At 43.2% G+C, this 22,743-nt stretch overlaps 1 protein-coding gene across 1 annotated transcript in view; it reads left to right on the forward strand.

Annotated features, from left to right (window-relative positions):
- The first annotated feature begins 3,793 nt into the window (after positions 1 to 3,793).
- Positions 3,794 to 22,743, forward strand: part of LOC121327863 (tripartite motif-containing protein 3-like) — a 91,353-nt gene continuing 72,403 nt past the window's right edge. The window contains exon 1 of the mRNA XM_041272144.1: positions 3,794 to 4,090. The gene's annotated coding sequence lies outside the window, so the exon portion shown is untranslated. The remainder of the gene's footprint in view (positions 4,091 to 22,743) is intronic.

The following is a 22,743-nucleotide window of genomic DNA, read 5'->3' on the forward strand; positions in this document are numbered from 1 at the left end:
CTGATGTCAGTACTTGATGGCTAGTTGTAATTAGTAATGTTGAACTATTGTAATGTTGGAATGCATTTTCTATTGTTTTGGCCAGGTTACAATATTTACACTATTAAGATTATTTTATAAATATTATTTATTAGAATTAAACAGATGTAGAATATTTAGGTTGCTATATGATATTTTATTCTGAATACACTACAGCAAAAATTATTATTTGGTGGTTTGCGCAATATTATGCTACTGTTGCTTTAATTGAAACAGATACGCACTATGAAGTTGCTGCTCATTGAGTTTTGTACTTTAATTCAGTAAACAAATATAAAAACTTGTGCCTAAGATACACATTGCGCTAGTTGCATAGGCACTGCTCAACCTAGCGTATAGCTCGCAGTGCTGCACGGTACCCAGTGTAAACAGGATACTCGGTGTGCACGGGGCCCAGCATACACGGCGCACGTGGTGTACGTAGTGCACGGTGCTCACGTAAACTGGTACTACACTAGTGCTCTTAATGTGCTGCACGGTACTCTGCACATGGTGCGCAGTGTTAATACCCTTGCTGCAACGCTATTGGGTGTACACAATAAGTTAACACTTAAAGCCAGTGTTTAACACAGTGTAAGCAGTGTCTCAGTGCTACGCACAAAGCCATGCCCATGTCAGAGTCCCATCCTTGTATGGCCTGCAATGCCAGCATCCCGCAGGAGGACAAGCACTCTCTCTGCGTGCGGTGCTTGGGCATCCCACATGCCACCGTGGCCCTCGAGAAGGACGGGGCACATAGTGTCTGTGAGGCCCTTCAGCCCCGACTGAAAGAAGCCTGTTTGGAGAGACCCTGCCTTGCCTTCTGCAGGCACAAGGGTCTTTGAGGGTGTAAGTTCACATCGCTGACCTCTGGGTTAGACAGTGTTGTGAGTCCCTCATATGCTGCCGTTCCTTCTCCCTCGAGATGGCTTTGGTATACATTACCCCATACCTAATGTAGTGGTGGTCGTCTTCGAATTGAAAGGGAACTTTACGTTACTTACCGTAACCCTTGTTCCTTGAAAGAAAAGACAACCACCACCCGCGAGGTCGCTTTGGTTGCCCTCACAGGTTCGATGGAAAAAGAGGAGGATCTTCCTGTGAGTGACGGTTTTATTCCCACGGTAGGCATGACCGAGTGTTTCATCACAGGAAGGGGCCTTTCGGCAGCTCTGGTATAGAGATCTCAGCAATAACTACCCGAAGGGCAGGAATATCCCATACCTAATCTCTCAGCAATAACTACCCGAAGGGCAGGAATATCCCATACCTAATCTAGTGGTAGTCGTCTTCTCTTTCAGGGAACCAGGGTTACTGTAAGTAACCTAACAGTATTGATTGCTGTAGGGTGTACAAAATGACACGTCTGACCGCTCTCATAACTCCAAGCTCTCTCCAATTCCCTAACCCCTACTCTTTATAATGTTATCCCTCCAATCCCAACCAGTCTCTGTGCCCAGTCTCTTTTGTGCAAGTATCTTTTTTTCGGTTTTAGTGTAATTTTAAAATCGCTTCTTTTATATTATTATTATGTGTACACTGTTATTTAAATCTGTTATTTAAATGGTCTGATTGTGACAGTTGCATTGGTTTGTTATTTTTTTCTGTTATGTACTGTACAGTGCTTTGTATAAAAAGCGCTATATAAACGCAATAAGTAAATAAAATACAATAAATAAATACAGACTAGGTCGGTCAGATCTGTCAGTTCAGTTTCATAGATTTGTAGTCTAGTCATGTGAGCCCTGCAGGCTGCTGATGTTAAAATATATATGCTTTCCTTAAACTACAGTTGTCACAAAAAACTAAATAATTTTATACAATTGTGGGGTCAGTAGCAGTTTTAGGCACACGCAAGGGGGGCCCTGTTGTCATGAGATTAGTCATTTTACTGTTTTTTAAATGTTTTAAATTTTTTTTTATCTATACTCCGCACAAGCCCTAAACAGAAAAAAAACAACTTATTGGGGTTTAAAGCCATGGTCAAGTTTATGTCAGTATATGCCAGGTAATCATGTATCACAAGATTTAAGAACAACACATTTAAAAATGAACTAATTTTGACACACTACAAAGCGCGTGCTGTGAATACACGTATAGGTGTCTCAGACGTGCAGGGCTGCCTGTTTGAATGAACCTGGAAACAAATCTAAACAAATGCGTTTCCAGACAAAGTATCGTTCTCGCCTCTTGCGATGCTCGACTACATCTACAAGAGAAATTTGGTGGTCCTGTATCCAAACCTCAGTATTATTGACTTGCGTCTGCTTTTGACTGTGCCTGTCTGAGTGTGTTTTAGTTTTTTTTTAGTTTTGTTTTTTTGCTATTGCTGTAGTAAAATGCAATATATTTAATGATGGTGTCATAGAGCAGTATTACTGGTAAGAATAGGGAACAGGGGCCCCGGAATCAAGCTTTGCATGGGGCCAGCGTGGGACAAACTCTGCCACTGTGCGGGGGTTCAACATGTTACCCCATCTTCTTTATTGTATGGTAATGGAATCTGTTGATCTCTTGCCCTGTGAGAAGGTTTTATATAAATTTATCAAGTAATCAGTATTTCTGTTTCCTCAGATGGAAAATTATGTTTTTCTTTCTTCTTTTCTACAGAACCAGAGAGGCTGATTCTCTGTTGTTTTGGGGTTTGCTGACATTTCTTGTAAAGCACACTGCTCTTGTTTTTTTTTTTTTTTTTTTTTCAGAAACGCAAATGACTATTAGAGAAGTCTAAAGAACTACATTTAGGTGATTCCAAGCCCCGTCTCCTCACTACCATTTAATTGAGATTCTGCCTAATCAATCAGCACATTACTGCAGGTTTCGAAAATCACACCTACACTGACACGTCTAAATCCAATGTTACTAGAAGAGAATTTAATCATCTAGACGAGTGATTTAAATGCTTAAACCCCTAATTAACTGTAATTTACGCAAATTGAGGCTATGCCAAAAAAAAGCTTTAGTCAATTTAGTCATGTATGAAAATAGGACCCCTAGTGCGCAAAATGTATTTTAGGTGACAAAATGCAGGATGATTGGAAAATGGATCAGAGATTTTGTTTTATCTTGACAGTACGAGGGCTTTAATCTCTAGTAAAGAACCTTGAATGTTATTGTGACGAGACAGGGGTAAATGAATAGCCTTACAAGGAATCCCTGGAAGTGATCACACTGATGTGATTGGCAACAGAGAGAAGAAGAAAAGCCACAATCGAGACTATAGTGTGCTGTACCCACCCAACACCCCCTACACCACAATCACACACACATTGAACATGCTCTGTGGGGCAGTGTCCGTGTTTTTAATAAATGATGAATGAAACAGTCAGTGTCAAATGGAAAAGGGGAGGAAAGCCATATTATTTGTTTGGAAGTCTACCCTCCCCCAAAACTAATGTTAAACCTGGTTCTCTGAATGTTTAGTGTCATGCTTGTAATGGCTTTGCTCTGCAGTCCCCCTCCCAGATGTTCCAGTCCCAGCTAGTTTCCCTCCCTCTCGCTGTACTGACTTTGCATATCAGTAAGCTATGGAACAAACCATTTTCCCCCTGAAAAGGGGGAAGTTGATCATAGCCCACGACTCCCTTTTCTAAGCATCAGTATTTTTTATCTTCCCTTTTGCCTTTCTCAAACAAATTGATTTATTTCTTATTGCTTATGTACCTCTTTCCTTTATTGCGTATTCATGTGACTAGTCCCTGATTCCACCTGCCTCCTCTATAGACACACAGACCCACAATCTTGCGATGGTACAAACCAGCTCATCAGTGGCTGCAGGGATGCAGTAACCAAACCCTGCTGCAACAACCTCAAGCACCTTCAACACAGTTCCTATTTAAGATGTGATGAATCTTTAAACATTTTGTATCCCCCACCTTGCTGCAACCGACGGAGACGCCCCCTTCACACTCCTCTTCCTCTCTCTTTCATGCTTCCTCCCTACTGTGCTTTCTCCATTCTGCCTCAACCTTGACTGGATTCGTCTTTTGGGGTGTCAGCATTGGACAATAGGCTGCACACGCCTTCCTATTCTGTAGGATGCTAACACTATTTTAGCCCCTCAAATTTTAACGTGAGTATGACATGCCTTCAGATTATTATTATTTTAATAACTATTCATGGCTAAAAGTGTCTTGCTAACTGGAATTGATATTTAACTCAGTTTAGCCTTAGCTTTGCACACATCTGTGCTTCTTAGAATTAATGCCTGTGATGAAAATAATTTAGTTTCAATGTTTATACTGTACTTTTATAAATATATAGTATTTGTTGTGTGCTGAATATGTGGATGCTGGGTTTTAAAATAGCTGTTATATAAATTAGTCATTTTAAAGCAGTAGGAACTGTGAAATCCTCTCTATTAGTGAAGTCTCAGAACCTTTCATGGATACAACAAAGCATTTTCATACAGGTCCCTTGACCTGCATCCATCCATCCATCCATCCATCTATCCATCTCTCTATCTATCTATCGCTCAGAAAAATACAGTCACAGTTGTGCTCACACACATATTGTATATATACAGAACATGCAGACACAACCATACATTGTACATATTGCACATGTAATTGAAACATCTGGTAACATCGTAATGTGCCTAGGGCACATCTTTCTACAATAAGAACCACAGAGTAAGGATATGTTTGCAATTTTTTGCTGTAATGTGCTGCCTCTAGCCCCAGAAACTCACTGGAAAAACGATCTTGGTTTAAATGAATACCACTTTTTGATCTGTCCATGGAATTTTAAATCAGTCTTGTTAGTTTCCATTAGCCGCAGATCAAGTTTTGATTTAAATTTTGTCAGCCCTAGTTAGGACTTCGGACTCAAAGAACCTCTCCAGCTCAATGCTATGGATGATTTAATGAGTATCCAATGCAAAGGGAAATAGGAAAAAAAGAGGAATATGAGAGGCTGGTAACTGCATTAATGGCAATTATACAACAACATGAAATGTATAGATCACTGAACCTGCTGCAGAATACAATCCATTCTGCACAATCTATAAAATCCATACTGCACACAGAACCAAGACAGTTCCAGTTTGAAATTGAAACAAGATGATTTTGAGTTTTGCCGGTTTCACAAAGAAGTTGTAGACTAGAGTATTCTAGCTTCTCTTTGTAAATAAATAAATAGTCTCCAACAGGGTACTAGTTTCCCTGGATGACTGGCATTATTAGTGATTTGCAAAATAAAGACCCAGTTTTTGTATTTGGTCATTGGTTTATTTTACTGCCATGAAACCAATATGTGAAACTCCTCCTTTTTCAGTTTCAACATCACCTATACGTATAACATTTATAACTGCCATTTTTAACTCCAATATCTTCCTGATTTGTCAGCCCTTCTTTCTTTCTTTCTTTCTTTCTTTCTTTCTTTCTTTCTACAATCCATGGTTTAAAATGTGCCTTTAGTGTCCCTTGTATTGGATTCTCATTAGAATGACTTCCTCTGCCAGAGAAACTGGACTGGAGGGAACCTCTCATATGCACCTGTCCCAGTTCAGATTGGGTGGTTATCAATCTGTTGCTAATTGAAATGAATAAGATTGAGTTAATATTCAAACCAATCTGTGTTGAGCATTTGAAATTAACAGCTTTGCAGCATTTAGAATAAGTTAGTGATTCTTTGTGTCAGCATGAAGGAAGTTGGGTTTAGTTGAAATCAACAGTGGCCAGAAAGGGTCAGTTGAAAGCTACATAAAAAAGTGGATGCCTAAGACAGAAAAGAAAGCTACCAGTAGCTGTTAGGAAGAGTATGAACTGGTCCGGCCCAGTTGTCTAGTAGACATAAACAATAATCACAGTACTTTGAAGGTTTTTGTTTTATTTATTAGGTGTGTCTGTATTTTAGTAACAGCAATAGCAGTGGGTTGAATTTGATTTTGGTGTTTAGTAGAGTACCGTACATCCGGGTCATTACTTGCAAGAAAAATGAAGGAAGAAAACACAAAATAATCTACAGAGTGTAAAGCGACAGAATGTTATAGTCCCTATAGTTATAGTCCCTTTCAATAATTTTGATGTTAGTTTAATGTTTTTGATGTTTAAATATTTTAAATGGCTCACAATTATGTTGAGATGGGAAGTAAATGGCAACGTGATAAACATTTGCAGTGCAGACTATTTTGGATTATTTAGTGTTTCCAAAGTGATTACCAAAAACTTGACTCTGTGCATTCAGTGTCATTCTGTTGTGACATAAATTACATATTAAATAAAGGGTAAAAAACATAATTCTTAATTAGATTATTCTGCTTTTTATTGCAACTGTGATACCGTTCAGTAGAGAAAAAATTGTAAAGGTGTACTTGAGCTGAAACCTACAGACAGAAGGGGTACAGTTTTAAAGGTTGAAATTCACTGCAAGGGTATTATTTCTAAAAACAACTCCCTTGTTCTAAATACACAGTGTCTGAAGTGCATGCATATGTATATATGTTTGAATTCCTGTATCATACAGAACCCAAAGAGCTGGTCATTTATGTTATGCATCTCAATGGTAAGTTTTATGAAGCAGACCTGCAGACTGGCTACACTCTCAGCATATCTAATTAAGAGTCTAAATACACTGCCAACATACGTTGTAGCTAAAATGACAATGCGGAAGAGTCTTGAGTGGCCATGGCATTGCTGGGTATCAAATGTCTGTCATGTGGAGGAAAACCTCATAATATTGTCTCTTTATGGCTGAAATGCAATAACATCTTGTTCCCTGATTTAAACTTACATTTATCACAGAACGAGTATTATGTTTTTAATTTTGTGATGTAGCATCTCTAATATAACTGGCTATAAGTGTAAATGTACCATGATGGCAGTAAGCAGTGCTGTTGAGGGGGGTGGGGGAGGTTAGAACCTGAAAGAGCCTTGTCCCTAGAGGGTCATCACCCTGAGCAATCATGTTGTAATCACCTGCTAACCCTTTAACTGGCTTATTCCCTGCCTGCCACACACTGTTCCAGTGAAAACAATATTTATTTATTTATCTTTTCTTTGTTTATTATACCAGGAGATTTCCAAATCATCTTATTGAATCCTAGTGGTAAACTGAATTTAAAATAAAATAAATGCCTCTTCTAGCTTGAAGAACTCATTTATTAGCAGAACCATGATGATCTGCCATTACAGTCTAGTAGCTGGTTGACTTGAATGGGAAGGTAGGAGCCTCGACCAAACATGTACCAGACAGACTTAAGCAAATTATTCTGTCTGAATGTTACAGTGGCTATGTCATAGTGCCTGCTAATAGATCTTCATGTAATTGAATAAAAGTTCCAAGTAGACCACCCATCTACCTGAACACTATCTTTTTTGTTACTCCATTTTCCCTCTGATCTTCAGTATAAAACCTATGGAATTACATGATATAGAAATACACGTTCTCTCACTTAAAAGTTCTCAGTTCAAAAGGATATCCTGTTATTCTGGGAGCCTCAGTTTTTGTAGTCAATGCTGAAGTATTGCATATCAGCAGACAAGGATCACTGATCAATTTATTAGTATAAAAGTAGATACTGTATATTGTTACTGTTGTGCACATTGAAGTTGTGCAAAGTGTTAAGATGTTTTTAATACTGTCAGGCTAGACATTTATAGTTAATGATACAATACATCTATAAGAAGCTGTAATTGCATCCCCTGATGAAAAACAACCTGAAGCAACAGCGTACCCCCCATGGCAGTGAAGTAAGATCTCATCACTTTATATGTACCTAGTCACACCGTTCACTCATGCCTGCTATGCTAAATACAGTATTTATTTTCTGCTGCTATGCATTCAGCAGCATCTCCTGCTAATTTGTGAGTAAAACTCAGAACACCAAAATTAAACAGATTATTTTCACTGCTAAAACACAATGAAACACCTTGTTACAAACTTTCTAAACGTGTTATACATCATAAAGAAGCATCATCTGCATGTACAGTTTACAATTTACAGTGACTTCTATACAATTTTAATTATAATCTGCATTCATGTGACCATCTCCAGATTAGCCCTACATAAATCAATTAATTAATTAATCTGGAGATGATCCCATTCTGCACAGGGTTTTTATATTTGCGTGGTCAACAGCAACTCTGTTTATAATTAATTCATTGTTGACCATGCATTTTCACAAGACGTCTGGCAGAGACGAACTACTAACAGTCTACCCTGCCAGACCACATCCAAATCAAACAATAACAAATCCAAACATCGTATTTTAAATAAACACAAAATACATTAAAATCATAACACAACAACAACACCCATTCCCAAACAATACATTACCTTTTTTTAAAGTCATAATACACTATTTGTAATATAATTTACACGTAATACATTTAGCAGCAGGGCTTTGTGCTCAGCACACCTGGCCCCAACGGTCACCTCCTCCTTTAAAGTTCCAAAAGACCTGGTCATAGTCCCGGCCCAGGAACAGGGACAGCCATGGGTCCATGGGTGATGGCCACGGTGAGAGATCCTCTTCCAATGCCAACGTTGGCAGCGGCTATGCTGACAGCAAACAAGCTGGCTCCTTTAGCCAAGGCAATCCTGGCAGCGGCAATGCTGACTCCTCCAGCAAAGGCAATGCTGTCAGCGGAAAGCCAGATCTTGCACTGGTGCGGTACACTCCAGAAGTGGCTGTAACATGGGCAGCTGTAATGCTGCCCTCAATGTGGGACACTCCGCCGGTAGCAAAGGCACTGGGCATTCAGGACATGGCGTTGGCAGCGGCCATGATGTTCTCAGCGTGGGACACTCCAGCAGTGATGGTGGCGCTGGCAGTGGTAATGCTGCCCTCAGTGCGAGCCACTCCAACTGTAGTAGTGGCATGGCATACTCTGGCAGTAAAATTGCTATGGGTGGAGGTGGCTCCCTTTTCTTGGGCTCCAGCCACAAAATTTATGCCAGTGAAACTGCTGCTGGTGGACATCACAAATCCCTATGTGATGATGAGCAGGCATCCCTGGGCAGTGACGTGCAGGCCTCCCCGGGTGGTACATGCTTTGCAGCCCTAGGCAGTGTAGGACCCTCGGAAGGTGACAGCAGCAGCGGACCCTCAGGAGGCAATGGCAGCTGTGGTCCCTCGGGAGGTGACGGGGATGTAGCTCCAGCTCCTTTGGTGGTGGAGGCGGAAGCAGCGGGTAATCTTTCTCTAGCGTTGGAGGCGGGAGCAGCAAGTAGTCTCCATCTAGCGGTGGACGCGCCAGCAGCAGGTAGTCACCCTCTAGCGGTGGATGCGGGAGCAGTAGGTAATCTCTCGCTGTCTCTGGTGACTGGTGCGGTTCTCCCTCGGTCACTGGAGACTGATGTTGCTCTCCCTCGGTTGTTGGAGACGGATGCGACTCTTCCTCAGTCGCTGGAGACTTCCCTTTCTTGGGCTCTGGACCAACGGGCTCCTCCCTTCTGCATGCTCGAGCTCCCCTCTTCTGGGAGCTGGACACTCGGGCTGCTCCCACTTGGCCGTTGGACCTTTGCTCGGACTCCTCCCACTCCAGGTCAGTGTCTGGGTCCTAGTCGGCCTCTGGGTTGCTGTCTTCCTCATACCCATAGCACAGGCAGAAGAAACGTTGTGTGACACCGGCCCAGGCATACTGGGACTGTGCTTCTTGCTCCTGGTAGACTCAGTCCATGACTTGGGTCATTGCCTCCAAGGCCTCCATTAGCCCTGAATGTCCTCTGGCGATCCCCTTTGGCTGGATTGCGGGATTCAACAAGACGAACTTCAAGAGGATATCTAGTTTGCTGTCCCCCAGTAAGTGGTTCCCCTCTATTCACAGGGCAGTGCTGGGGTTCTTCAGCCAGCTCTCATACCTTTCCATTTTTCTTTGGGCAGGTGGCCCTTCCTTTCCACTTTGGAAAGGAACTTCTTCGATGTATTGCCTCACCTCTCCGAAGTGCAGGCACCACGGACTTTCCTCCATCCTCTTCCTTCATAAAAACAAGTCATTTTTTCCAAAAAAAAAAGTGTACCCGCAGTACCTGTTCTGGCATGGGTCCATGGAAGCTCTAGAATCCCACGCTGGACACCATATGTGGCAGGAAGGATGAGTGATGATGTACCCAGACCAGACCTGGAGGTTGACACAGAGAAACAGGTACTTGCAGGGTTGCAAGTGTCGTTGCATGCTTTTATTCAAAAATAAAATAAATATTTAAACAAAAACACTGCTCACAGAGCAAAAATAAAAGGTTTAAACAAAATAAACTCTCGAACACATAAAGCACCACGATATCTAGGTGAGACTGGGCAAACTCCTTCACTGATCCTATAGCTGGTTTACTTTACTTTCATTTTCTCCTGGCTCTCTCTCTGGCTCTCACGCACATGTTCCTCCTGTCGAACACCTACCCCGACCAGCAAAAGTTGCTGGTTTTTATACCAGTGACCATCTCCAGATTAGCAATAAATTAGTCAATTAATCTGGAGATGGTCACATTCTGCACAAGGTTTTTATATATGTGTGATCGACAGCAACTCTGCTTATATTTAATTCGCTGCTGACCGCACATTTTCACGACATATCTGGCAGAGACGAGCTGCTAACAATAGCCCCTGCCAGACCACATCCAAACCAAGCAGTAACAAACAAAAACATTGTTTTTTAAATAAGCATGAAAAAATGTATCAGCAGAGCTTTGCCCTGCCCCCTCTGATTACATGTAGGGCTTTGCCCCGTCCCTTCCGATTACATGCAGGGCTTTGCCCCGCCCCCTCTGATTGCATGCAGCGCTTTTCTTCTGCCCTGCCAAACACCTTGAATATAATTTTCTGCCGATCCACTGTGTAAAAGACAACAATGAGTTACAGAGCAGCTATGCATTCCGGTGTCATTTTAAACTGGCTTTTTGGTGTTTAAATTATAAAATTATATTCTGCGCAAACTGCAATATTGTATAATACTATTGCTAATTTAAATAATGACGTATTTACCCAGATCAAGCAAAGGATGAGCTTTGAATGATAGTTAAAGAACATCGACCATCTGATATGTGATTATGTTATGAGTCGGGGGGGGGGGGGGGGGGGGGGGGGGGGGGGGGGGGAACATATAGATCGTCTGGGTGTGGCAAACCAAGGCCTGCCCCACAGTAAATTATGCCCCTGATGCTAAGGGAAGGCATGTCCTTGTATAAAAGTACTAAACAGAGGCATGCTCTGAAGACCTTTGATAAAGACATACTACACTGTATGTGAGGCTAAAACATGAAAGTGTAAAAATGTACAAAGGATGTAAATATTGAAATGAAAAAAGTGCATGTCTGAAAAATTAAAAGAACCAGAAGAACATATTCTAATGAGCAAAAATGATTAATTGTTAAGCTCTCTCCTGTTCTTATCACTCATATGTTCACATTCATCTTTCTGTTACACAAAAATGTATATTAGACCACAGAAAAAAACAAAACAAAAAAAAAATATATATATATATCTTGATTAATCGTGCAATTTAAAAAAAATGTATCTAGATCACATTTTTTATTGCATTTTTAAACAACAACAGAATACAACTTTAATTAAAACTATGTTTAGGAAAACAACAAACCCCCCTTTAAATAAACACTTTGTTTAGAAGGAGTTCATTATGAAGTAAAACTCTCCCAAGAAAGGACCGTCTCAGCTCTTTTCCAAGTTGCTCTTCATTACATTAGGATGTATAGAAAGATTTTTGCTTAACTTGTGAAGTAACTTACAAAAAATAGATGGTGAGTAAGTAGATTCAAGAAAATGCACAGAGTCCTTTTCTTCAATCAGTTGTTAGGTTTATTGAAATATGCAGGGAGTCTGGTCCCAGGTACAGGACAAACAGAATACTCATCATTACAATGTTTGCATGACATTAAATACCCTTCTGTAGAGATGGTCCACCTCCTCTTTCTCTGACACTTAACCAATGGCCAAGGTACAACACATTATTCTGTTAATTTATTGTGTGTGTGTGTCTGTGTCTGTGTGTGTGTGTGTAGTCTAGTGTGACAACCTCTGAACTCAGTGCATTCTTCACACTCCTGGAGACAAAAGGTCCATAAATCTGCCTTTTGTTATCTTCTTGGGACCCCTTTGATCCCAGTGGCATTATCTCTTTCGATCTCTCTGAAGTCTTTAGAGCCTGTGCTAATTGTAGTCCACAGCATTGTTATCTTGTTAGCCTGCAGTCAATGTTGGGCAAGAAGCTTGTAGACGCAATGTCTTTATCAATGGTTAGCAGTACACACAATTTGAACCAAACAGTCTGCTATCTGCAATATTAGTCTCCTTTCAGAAAAGAACACCAGTATAGCTCTGCCAGTCCACATCCATAGCAAACTGCTATCAATTCTCGATCCATGTTTTCCAACAGCTTGGATGTTTTTTTTACCACTTTAAATTTTACAGATGTCATTTATATATTTTTTTAAAAAACAAAAACAGGTATTGCAGGCCATATTCTTTTGTTTAAAAAAGTGACGTTTGACATCATATTTATCCAAGTGTACTGCAGACATTATTTTTCTGTTTAAAAATTAAATAAAAGTTTTTTTTTTTATAAATACATTTTATTTAAAGTAAAGCGCTCGCTGTGTTTGGATGTGCAGTGTTGTTTTTAGCAAAAATAAATATTTAAAAATAATTATTTTGTCATGTGGAAGGGGTGTGGGTAATTCACTGACTAGGAGACAGACAGGTGTACTTGAAAACACCACACAGGTGCCCAGTTTTATTTTCAGACAGTTCTTACTTTTTCCGGCAGAGGGCACTGTTGACCGTGGGCTGCCTATCAACGATGATAGACAGCACCACGGAAATACCACAGCTGGTACGTGAACAGGACGGGCACTCGCAGGTGCTCCAAGAAATAATAATGAAAACAGAAGGCGAAAAGAACAAGGGAAAATAAAACAGTAATAAAACTACAAATAAAAGGTGCTGCACTCGGCAGCGTTATCCCGGTCGCCGCTACCCGCACGACCCGGATCACCGTCCTACTCTCTCGGCTATCTAGCCTGCTCTTTCACAATACGCCGGGGTCTGCCCAAGGGTTCCCCGCTCTCTCTCTCGCTGTGATTATTTTTCTCCCGGCTGATTCCCGGTCCCGAATCAAAGCTTCCGCACTCTTAGCGCGTCTAAGTGGGCAGACCTGAGTAAACAACAGAGCGTTATTTTATAGGACCGACAATCACCCAAGACCTGCCTCTCGGCCATTCAGAGAGGGGGAAAGTCCACACACCCTTTCCCACCTCCCCGTGTCATTGCCATGACTCACAGGCGGCTGTTGGGCGACTGCCGCCCTCTTCCTGCAGCCCGTGAACACGCCAGCAGAGTCAGCACAGATCTCTCCCTGTTACATGTCAGTATAATTTATGTTTATGCAGAGTTAAAATCACTATTTGCCAAATGTTTATTTCCTTTCAAAAATGTTGTGTCATATCATACTGTGGAGTAGGCAAAAGCGTTTATTCTACGAAGGCGCAAGTTTAACTAAGTTAATATTTTCACGGTAAAATGATCGGTTATTTTGTATTTTGTTTTTTAAATAAATGTTATTGGGAAGCGGGTACAAACACTTTATTGATACAACGAACACTGTTTTTGACGTTTTAATCAAGTCTACGTGTGGGAATATCTATACAGAAAATGTATACGTTTTTAGTGAAAGATGCTGTTTTAAAAGATATATAGATAGATCATTTGAGAAACGCACAAAACAATTGGCTTCCTATACATACTTTCAAGAAACACAGCAGACTTCATGGACGTGTGTATATACACACACCTGTATTATGAATGATAAACTAGAGTGCAGTACTTACAGATCGATGCTTGTGATGCGGTCTGGTTTTGTTTTAGTTTTTTTGTATATTATATAAAAAATAAATTGTTTTAGATTTTGCGTTTTTTTTTGGTGTGGGCCTGGGTAGTATACATTATAGAGGGGAGGGGTTTGTGACTTGACAGCTGTAATAATCTAATTGCACATAAAAATAGATCTTAATGCTTAATTGTTTCTGATATGTCGTAACCAATATACAGAATATCGTATTTATTTCTCTTTCGGTAATATTTGTACAAAGAAAACCTATAATGTAAATACCCAGCCATTACAAACTTAAAATGACAACTCTGATGATGGTTTAAACTGGGAATGTTAAATAATAGATATTGTCATATTATTTAAAAAGTGTTATTATAACGATTTAACACAAATATAATTGCACATAAAAATAAATCACACGACCATATCTTTGTAGTAGCTTAAAGTTAACTGCTATTAAATAAAATACAACATTGTACAATAAAAAGTGTTATTAATATTATAGTTAAAATTAATATTATAGCAATCTGTTTTGGGGGGGGGGGTATGTAATGACCCTGGTGATGCCGGCATCCGGGATTGTGTTTGTCTTATTTGTTATGTCTCCTTTAATGTTCTGTGTATTGTACGGGTACGGGGCATGTCTTTAGTGTGCGTATCGGTGTGCGTGCATTAGTGTGGGTGAGTGTGCATGCATCTGGAGTGTGTGTGCATGTAGAGGGCAGGTCCCCCGGAGGCTATAAGTAGGAGGTGGGGATAGCCATGAGCGAGAGAGTGTGTGTGGACTTGAATGGAGAAGGAACTGTGAAGGACAGAGGGAAAGCTGAAAGGGGCTGAGGGACACTGCGTCATTGTCGTCGAGGGAGAAGGAGGTTCTTCGCACACCGCAACAAGGTCATCGCACACAAAGATGGGAGGAGTGCAAGTATGCATCAAGGAGGAGGCAGCGTCACCACCGGCCACACACCCTGCAGCAGGATGTCAACAAAGGGGCCTGCTACTATAGCCATCTGCAGTACAATGGTAAATCCGATTGGCGAGACTTTTTAAAGCAATTCAAAATGATGGCAATGGTAAACGATTGGACAGAGAGAGAGAGAAAGCCAGCAACTTAATTGCCTGTTTACTAGAAGAGGCTTTACATTTTTGAACCACTGTTGACCTTAATGGCTGTCGTAGCTACAGGACATTGATGGCTGAACTGAATGTGCCTGACAAGGGAGTGTAACGTTAATCCCTGACATGGGCCATGTGCCGATCATGGGAGAGAGAATGTGCGGTGTCGGGGAGCATGATGCCAGGGGCGAGCCGGCAGGCAGTGGAAGCTGGCTGGTATGACGGTAGATCCCACATTGGCGTACCACATCGAGTTTGGAATGGCAGCGCTCACTAATGGCTGGGGGCTGACTAAGAAGACCAGACAGTTGGCAGCTGCGTTAGAGGGAGACACGCTGCAGGTTCTGTTGGACCTGAGCCCAGACGAGGTGGCCCAAAACGAGGTGTTAACCACAGTTCTCGAACACTGTTTCAGAGAGTAGAGCCCGCAGTTGGCCTACGCCTGCAGTTGGCTAACCACACTAGAGGCCCCGGAGGGAAACTGGGCATACTGGCGGCTGATGTCCTGTACCTGGCCCGGAGGGGGTACCCCAAGTTCCCACCAGCCACCCAAGAAGACCTGGCTGTGGAGGCTTTGTCCGCAGACTGACCCGACTGTCCTGCATCAGCAGGTCCGGTTTGCTGCCCCAACCTTCCTAGAGCTTGCCGTGGCTCATGCTGAACTGGTCAAGTGCTTGAGGAGGGGGAGCAGGACAATGCTTCAGGGAGCGAGAGGGGCCAGCAGAAAAGATGGCCTGATCACACACTGCCTAGAGCTCGTATGGCCCAAGCAGAGGAAGAGGAGGCCCCGTACAGCACCTTCGACCCCACCTGTCCTGCAGAGCTCCTCATCAGGGCAGCGATCACCCAGCCAGCTCAGACTCCTGAGACCCACCCGCAGCTGTGCTGGGGCTGTGGACAGCCTGGCCACCTACGGCACCACTGCACGACACTGAGCTGCTGCACTGCCAAGCCTGACACAGCAACCTCAGGGAAATGCCATTGGCCGGCACAGATGGGATGACTCAGGCCCCCAACCCAGTCCTCTTCATCATAGACCACCCAGTTGCAGTCCTCGCCTACAGGACCCATCCATGAAGCCGAGAGAGCGAGACGATGCTCCCCCCGGAAACAGCCAACCGCAGACAGTGCCAGCCAGCTGTAGCACTAGGAAGGACCACTGCCGGGAAATTCTGCCACATCCCCGTCTGAATCGAGGGGGTCCTGTGCACTGCTCTCATGGACACCAGCTAATCCGCCCCGATCTGCTCCTTGCAGGGGTCTGGCTGGAATCCACCACTGTGCAGTTGCGCACTGTGACCAGAGAGTTAGTGCCAATGCAAGGGAAGAGCAACCTTGCTATTGAAGTGGCTGGACAGACAGTACACTACCCTACCTGGATAGCAGCTGTACAGGACTTCTGCATACTGGACCTGGACTTCCTGCGCTACCCAGGCAGGCAGATAGACCATATAACCAAGGCACCCTCCTGGCGGAGGCCTGGGTCCTGGCGTTCTGAGAGCCAGAGGGACAGGTCGCCCGGTGGATCGAGGAGCTCCAGGTGTTCCAGTACCGGATCCAATACTGGGCTGGTGAGAAGCACGCCAATGCGGATGCTCTGTCCCATTTGCCCTGTACCCAGGAGGGATGCGCCTATTGCAGCAAGAGGGAGGAGAGGGAAGCACAGCTGGCTAGGTGGGAGTATCGGCCGAGAGCGTGGAATAGAGGAGGTGTCCCCTCTTTCCACTGCCACTTGAGAGGGTGTGGGCCCAGTGGACTGGGCTGGCCCTGCATGACAGAGTCCTTCAGCGGCAGTGGAAGGTGCTCGCAACAGGGAGGTGAGGTTGGAGGTGGTTGTCCCTGAGGTGATGCACCAAGAGGTGCTAGAGGCCTATCATGGGACCCCAGGCACTGGCCATTTTGGAGTGACGAAGACCCTGAGGCGGCTCTGCCAGTTGTTCTTCTGGGGGCAGTGCAGGCGAGATGTGGAGGACCACTGCAGACACTGTGACATCTACCCTGCCTGGAAGGGACCTTGGGGTCGGTCGCACACCCCGCTCCAGCAGTACAAGGTCGGTGGGCCTATGGAGAGAGTTGCCGTGGACATACTAGGCCCCTTTCCATGCTCCTAGAGGGGGAACCGGTTTTCTCTGGTGGCTCTCGATTGCTTCACGAAGTGGCCATAGGCATATGCTTTGCCAGACCAGGAGGCAGAGATTGTCGCTGAAGCATTGCTGGAGGGTTTCTTCAGCCGGTTCGGGGTCCCTCAGCAGTTACATTACTGACCAGGTGAGCAACTTTGAGTCCCGGGTCTTTGCTGGGATGTGCCGGTGCCTGGGCATTAAGAAGACACCAACCACCCCCCTGCACCCACAGAGGGATGGACTGATTGAGAGGTTCAACTGCACACTGGCCGTGTAGCTGGCCATCACCACCGCCACCCACCAGTGGGACTGGGACACCCTGTCGTGCTGTTGGCGTGCCAGTCTGCCGTCCAGGACTCCACCGCCTGCACCCCTGCCGTATTCGTGCTGGGGTGTGAGCTGCGCACGCCTGCGGAGCTAGCTTTCAGGTACCCCCCAGACGCCCTCAGTGTACCCCCGGGCCCTGAGTGTGCCAGGAGGCTATAAGACCGACTGGAATCAGCCCAACACTTTGCCAGGGACCAGTTGCAGGCAGCTGGTGTACGCCAGAAGTGGAACTATGACCCCAGGGTACGGGGGCACCTCTTCACCACCAGGGAGCTCTTGTGGGTCTTCAGCCCCAAGAGACAGCAGGGCCATTGCCCCAAATTGGACAGCCACTGACCTGGGCTTTGCCAGGTCCTAGAGAGGATCGGGGCCTACTGGGTACAGCTGCCTTCCAGAGGGCGCAAGGTAGTGCTGCACCAGGATCGGCTGGTCCCCTACCTAGGACGACACCCCGCACAGTCCAGCAGCTCCTGACAGTTCTCCCCTGCCCCTTCCTGATCCACCCCGCCCTGGCAGTCCCTTTTCTTCCACTAACAGGGACCCTGGGCTGAGGATTCCTCCCCTGACAGTCCAGTTTCCCTGTCCCCTGAGGCTGACAGGAGCCCGTCTTCCACACAGGGTTGCTGCCTGCAAAGACAGCCAGCATCACCGCCCGGGTCGTTTCCAAGACCTTGTCCTTCCCTCTGGGTTGAGGAACTAAGTGGGGAGGGGCTATCTAACGACTGGTGATGAAACACCCGGGACGTTGTGTTTGTCTTGTTTGTTATGTCTCGTTTAATGTTCTGTGTATTGTACGGATATGGGGCACGTCTTTAGTGTGTGTGTGTGTGTGTGGGTGAGTGCTCGTGCATCTGGAGTGCGTATGTGCGTGTAGTGGGCGGGTCCCCTGGAGAATATAAGTAGGAGGAGGGGATAGCCATGAGCGAGAGAGCGCGTGTGGACTTGAATGGAGAAGGAACTGTGAAGGACAGAGGGAAAGGTGAACGGAGAGCCTGTGAAACAGCGAGATAACCCAGAGTGAGTCTGAAGGAGTGTATGAGAAGAAAGCGAGTGAGAGCGTAGTAAGAAAGATAGAATTAGTTTTATCTTTATTTTGGTGTGAACCCCGGCCCAAACTAAGACTTGCTGTTTGTTTAATTCATTTTAGTTAACAATTAAAAATCTATTCCGAATCCCATCTGGTCTCCCTGAATCTTAAGTGTTATAAGCGGTATAAACCACTTCGGCCCATGTGGTTCCAATGATATATACCACTTCTGGGGTGGTTAAAGGCCCTTGGCTTGCACCTCACCACTCCAGACATGGTATATATCATGGGAACTGCATGACACATATATGGGGCTGTTTTCCTCTAGTGGCACAGGAAATTTAGTTACGATATATGGTAAAATGGATTCCACAGCATACGAAAAGATAGTGGCCTGAAACAAACCGTGGTTTAACGTGCAACTGGATGTCCCAACACAACAACAATCCAAATCACACATTCAAATCTACTTCAGAACAGTTAAAGAAGAATAAAATCAAGGTTCTGCAATGGCCTAGTCAAAGTCCTGATCTAAATCTGATTGAGAATCTTTGGCATGAGTTAAAGAATGCTATGCACAAGAGAAGTCCTCGGAATTTGAATGAACTGGAACAATTTTGCGATTTTGCGTTGAAGAATGGTGAAAAATCATTAAACAATCATGCCAAAAGCTCATTGACAAATATCCTAATCGTCAGGGTATGAATACTTCTGAATTAGCTGAATGAGTTTTGCAAAAAAATTGCTTAAATAAATTATATATATTTTCTGTGGCCTAATATACATTTTTGTGTAACAGAACTGTAAATGGGATCATATGAGTGACAAGGACAGGAGAGAGGTTAATAGTTAGTCATAACATGCAGATCTGGTTCACATAAGTACTGCTCAAACACACATTCGTTTAGATTTGATGCCGATGGAGCTTTGCGCTGGTCTGTGCCCAGAAGGAAACTCAGTTGAGCGGGGATCCTCACAGCCTCTCTTTGCTGGTGGGGTTGTTTCACTGTCTAGCGTGGGTCCAGTAAAGCCGAAAGTATTGATACTGACTGTGCATCATTAACCTTAAATCTTGTTTGGATTCCCTCAGTCATGAGCCGTTTTAATGGAAGGTAAACCTTCATTTGAAACAACCAGATGGTTGTTAATCAACCCATGCATACGTGGATGTATGAAAGATGCAAACACACTTGAAGTGGTTTCGCCAGACAGAACAGTTTTAGCACAGTACAGCGGCTTTAATGTGCTTGAGATTCAGCAATTTGCCACCTCTCGTCTTTCATTTTAAAATCTTTTTATTTTTTTCGACACCCTCCAACGCAAATGCATTATATTGCATACTACATATCATTTAAAACAACTATGAAGGCTTTGATAGGAGCATCTTTAATATTTTAAACACCCTTATTTAATTTCCAACTATGAATTCATTGCAATTACCATTGTCAAACCATCTCAACTACCGTACGTCATGAATATCAGACAATGATTAAATTGAAAAGAAAAATCTAGCTATACATTTAACAAAACAATTTGCTTTGCTCTCCCTGTAAAGTTAGTACTGTACACACAACCTGTTTCAGAAAATAAATACATTCTTCCTGGAGAAGCACTATTTTTAAGATTAGCAAAAGACAGAAAATGAAGTTTATAACTAAAGTTTGGGAGGGTTAGGGTTTGGCGAACCCGGGGGAGTCAGTGGTGGGGTCCAAGGAGGTCTCTCCGCGGCCTCTGGCCCGTGATAGGGGACAAGACTATCGTGATGGAGCACTGCCAGTCACCCACATGTTGCAGTACTGTACAAGGTCCCATCCAGGGAATGTCCAGTTTGGGAGACCTTTCGGCTGGGGCTGTAAACCCATAGCAACTCCCAAGGCTGAAAGTGGCGTCCTCTCTCTTGTAGGTCATAGTTCCGTCGCTTTTGGATCGCGGCAGCCTGAAGCTGTTCCCTGGTAAAGGCGTGAGCCCGAGGGTGGGATGCTTGGTTTATGCATTAATAAATGGGTGTGCATTAATAAATGGCCAACAAAATAATTAGATATTGTTCTATACATATGAAACATATCTATTTAATGTAAAAGAAGCAATTCAGACAAACTTTAGATCTGGAGCAACGTCACTCAGCTGTATCTTGAAGCAAAGATGGCTGATGGAAAACTTTCTACCAAAAGTAATAACAAAAAAAAAAAACAACAAATAGAAAAAGTAATTTTAATTAAAAACATTTGTCATTTTGCTTCTGATTTGTGTGGTGACAGAGAGAAGACAGACAGAGAATTCCCCTTTTCTTCCTTTCTTTGGTGGATAAATAGTATTGTAGTGAGCTGTTCTAAGTGTTATGTGTTGTATCTTTTTGTGTTGCTGTTCCATGTTTTGTCTATGTGCCTGTCCATGTGAACGAGTGCTCCTGTGGGGTGGGGGGAGTGTGATCGAGTCTTCACCCCAGTGTTGTGTTTGTTCGTTCGATTTGTGGGGTCCAATAACATGTCTTGTTATGTCTATGTTGTTTGTCTGGTATGTCTAAATGCACATGTTTTTGCGGGGTTTGGGGGTATAAAGGGGCAGCTTGCATGCTGCTGTGTTGTAGTGTGCTGACCTTGTGCTGCAAATGTGATCTTGCTGCGGTCACCTGGCTCCTTATTTTTGCTCAACATTACAGTATTTTTCAGTTAAAAAAAAAAAAAGGTTTATACACACACTAACCTGCCCCAGAAGTTGAACTTTAACGTCAAAACTGACATGGTCTCTCCACTTGCTGTGATGCTTTATAGCCTGATCCAGATTTTTTCATCAATAATGCTATACTTTGACCATGCAAGTGCAGAGTTACTGAAAAGTAAACAAGGCCAGCAATGAAGAAGGTTATTTGCTTCACCTCCGATCAGCCAATACACTCTGTCATCCCAACCACTATGAAATGACCTGTTCTTATTAGAAATTTCAATTTTTGGTTGGTTCTGTGAATTTTCCAGTTTTGTGCTGGCCCTTACCGACAGCTCTGGAACGTGTTAGCCGTCTATTAATATACAACATGCAACAACTATAGACGAGACAAAACAAACACTCACGATACCTTATCACAATACTGGAATGGTCCTTTAAGGTTATTTCTCATAGCCAAGATTTACCACCAAGAATCACTGTCTTTCTATCACACAGACATATTGTTGTCTTTTTCTGTGATTCTTTATTGCTTTTATTCAAGCTTGCAATTCAACAGCTGAAATCACTCCATATCCAGTGTCCAATCAACTGTCTCACTAATTAGGTGATTAAGTGCATATGCTCATGTCACTCAAGTGTGTCATGGTCAAGGATGAGTGATATAGGGATTAAAAAAAAAAAACATTTTGGTTTAGTCGTTGCCAATTATTTTTGTTATTTTCTCCCAATATGACATGCCCAATTATTATTTATTTAGACTTAGCTCACCACTACCACCCCTGTGCTGAAATGGCGGTGGTGAAGACGAACACAGGCTGTCCTCATTCTGTTTATTGGTATTATAATAATAACAAGAGAGAGATTTTACAATCAATTACAGAAATCAGCAAATAGTTATAAGAGAAAAGAGGGGAGAGAGAAAGGAAAGAGGCAGAAGTCAGGAAAGAACAGCAGGGGGAAACAGTAGGTCTTCCAGGTGCGAAGCAGAGAAGGCACCAGCCAACCAAAACAGGAACATTAAGAAAGGGATGGGAGCTGGAGGCAATCAAAATAAGATAAGGCTGCCATGCTGTAAAAAATTTATCAATTTTTTATTCATTTATTAATTTTTTCTAACTTGAGAAAATGCAATACATCTCTAATCCAGCAAATGTGAGTGGGCGGAGCAGCTTGCTTCCAATTTAGCAAAATTAAACGTCTAGCCAGGAGAGTTACAAATGCCACGATGTCTGATTTTGCTTTGGGCAAACAAATAGTGCTGGGTACCGCACCAAATAAAGTAGTAAGCAATATGGGGTCAATGTGTAGCTGCAAAATTAGTGAAATAGTGTCAAAAGTAGAGGACCAGTAAGAGTTACTATTATTATTTTTACAACACACAAGGAATAAAAATGAGAAGGCAAGCAGTGCAGTTTCACTTTACATTGCTTCTGCCTGTCCCCTGACTGCTGTGTCTGTTGATTGCTCATTTTCGGTCAATGTAAGCCACCTCCACCTTCACAATAAAGTACTGACTAAAAGATGCGCCTGGATTGCTGGGACTTTTGACATATTATCACACATTTGGCTCACTACTTCACGTGCGGGATAACTCCAAATTTAGTGCCCTTTCGTAAATGAGGAGCAATGAACACATCTTGGTTTAAAGGCTTATCTATAGACAACAGTAAATGCACAGCACTTT

The sequence above is a fragment of the Polyodon spathula genome, chromosome 15, assembly GCF_017654505.1.
Source record: "Polyodon spathula isolate WHYD16114869_AA chromosome 15, ASM1765450v1, whole genome shotgun sequence".
NCBI lineage: Eukaryota > Metazoa > Chordata > Actinopteri > Acipenseriformes > Polyodontidae > Polyodon > Polyodon spathula.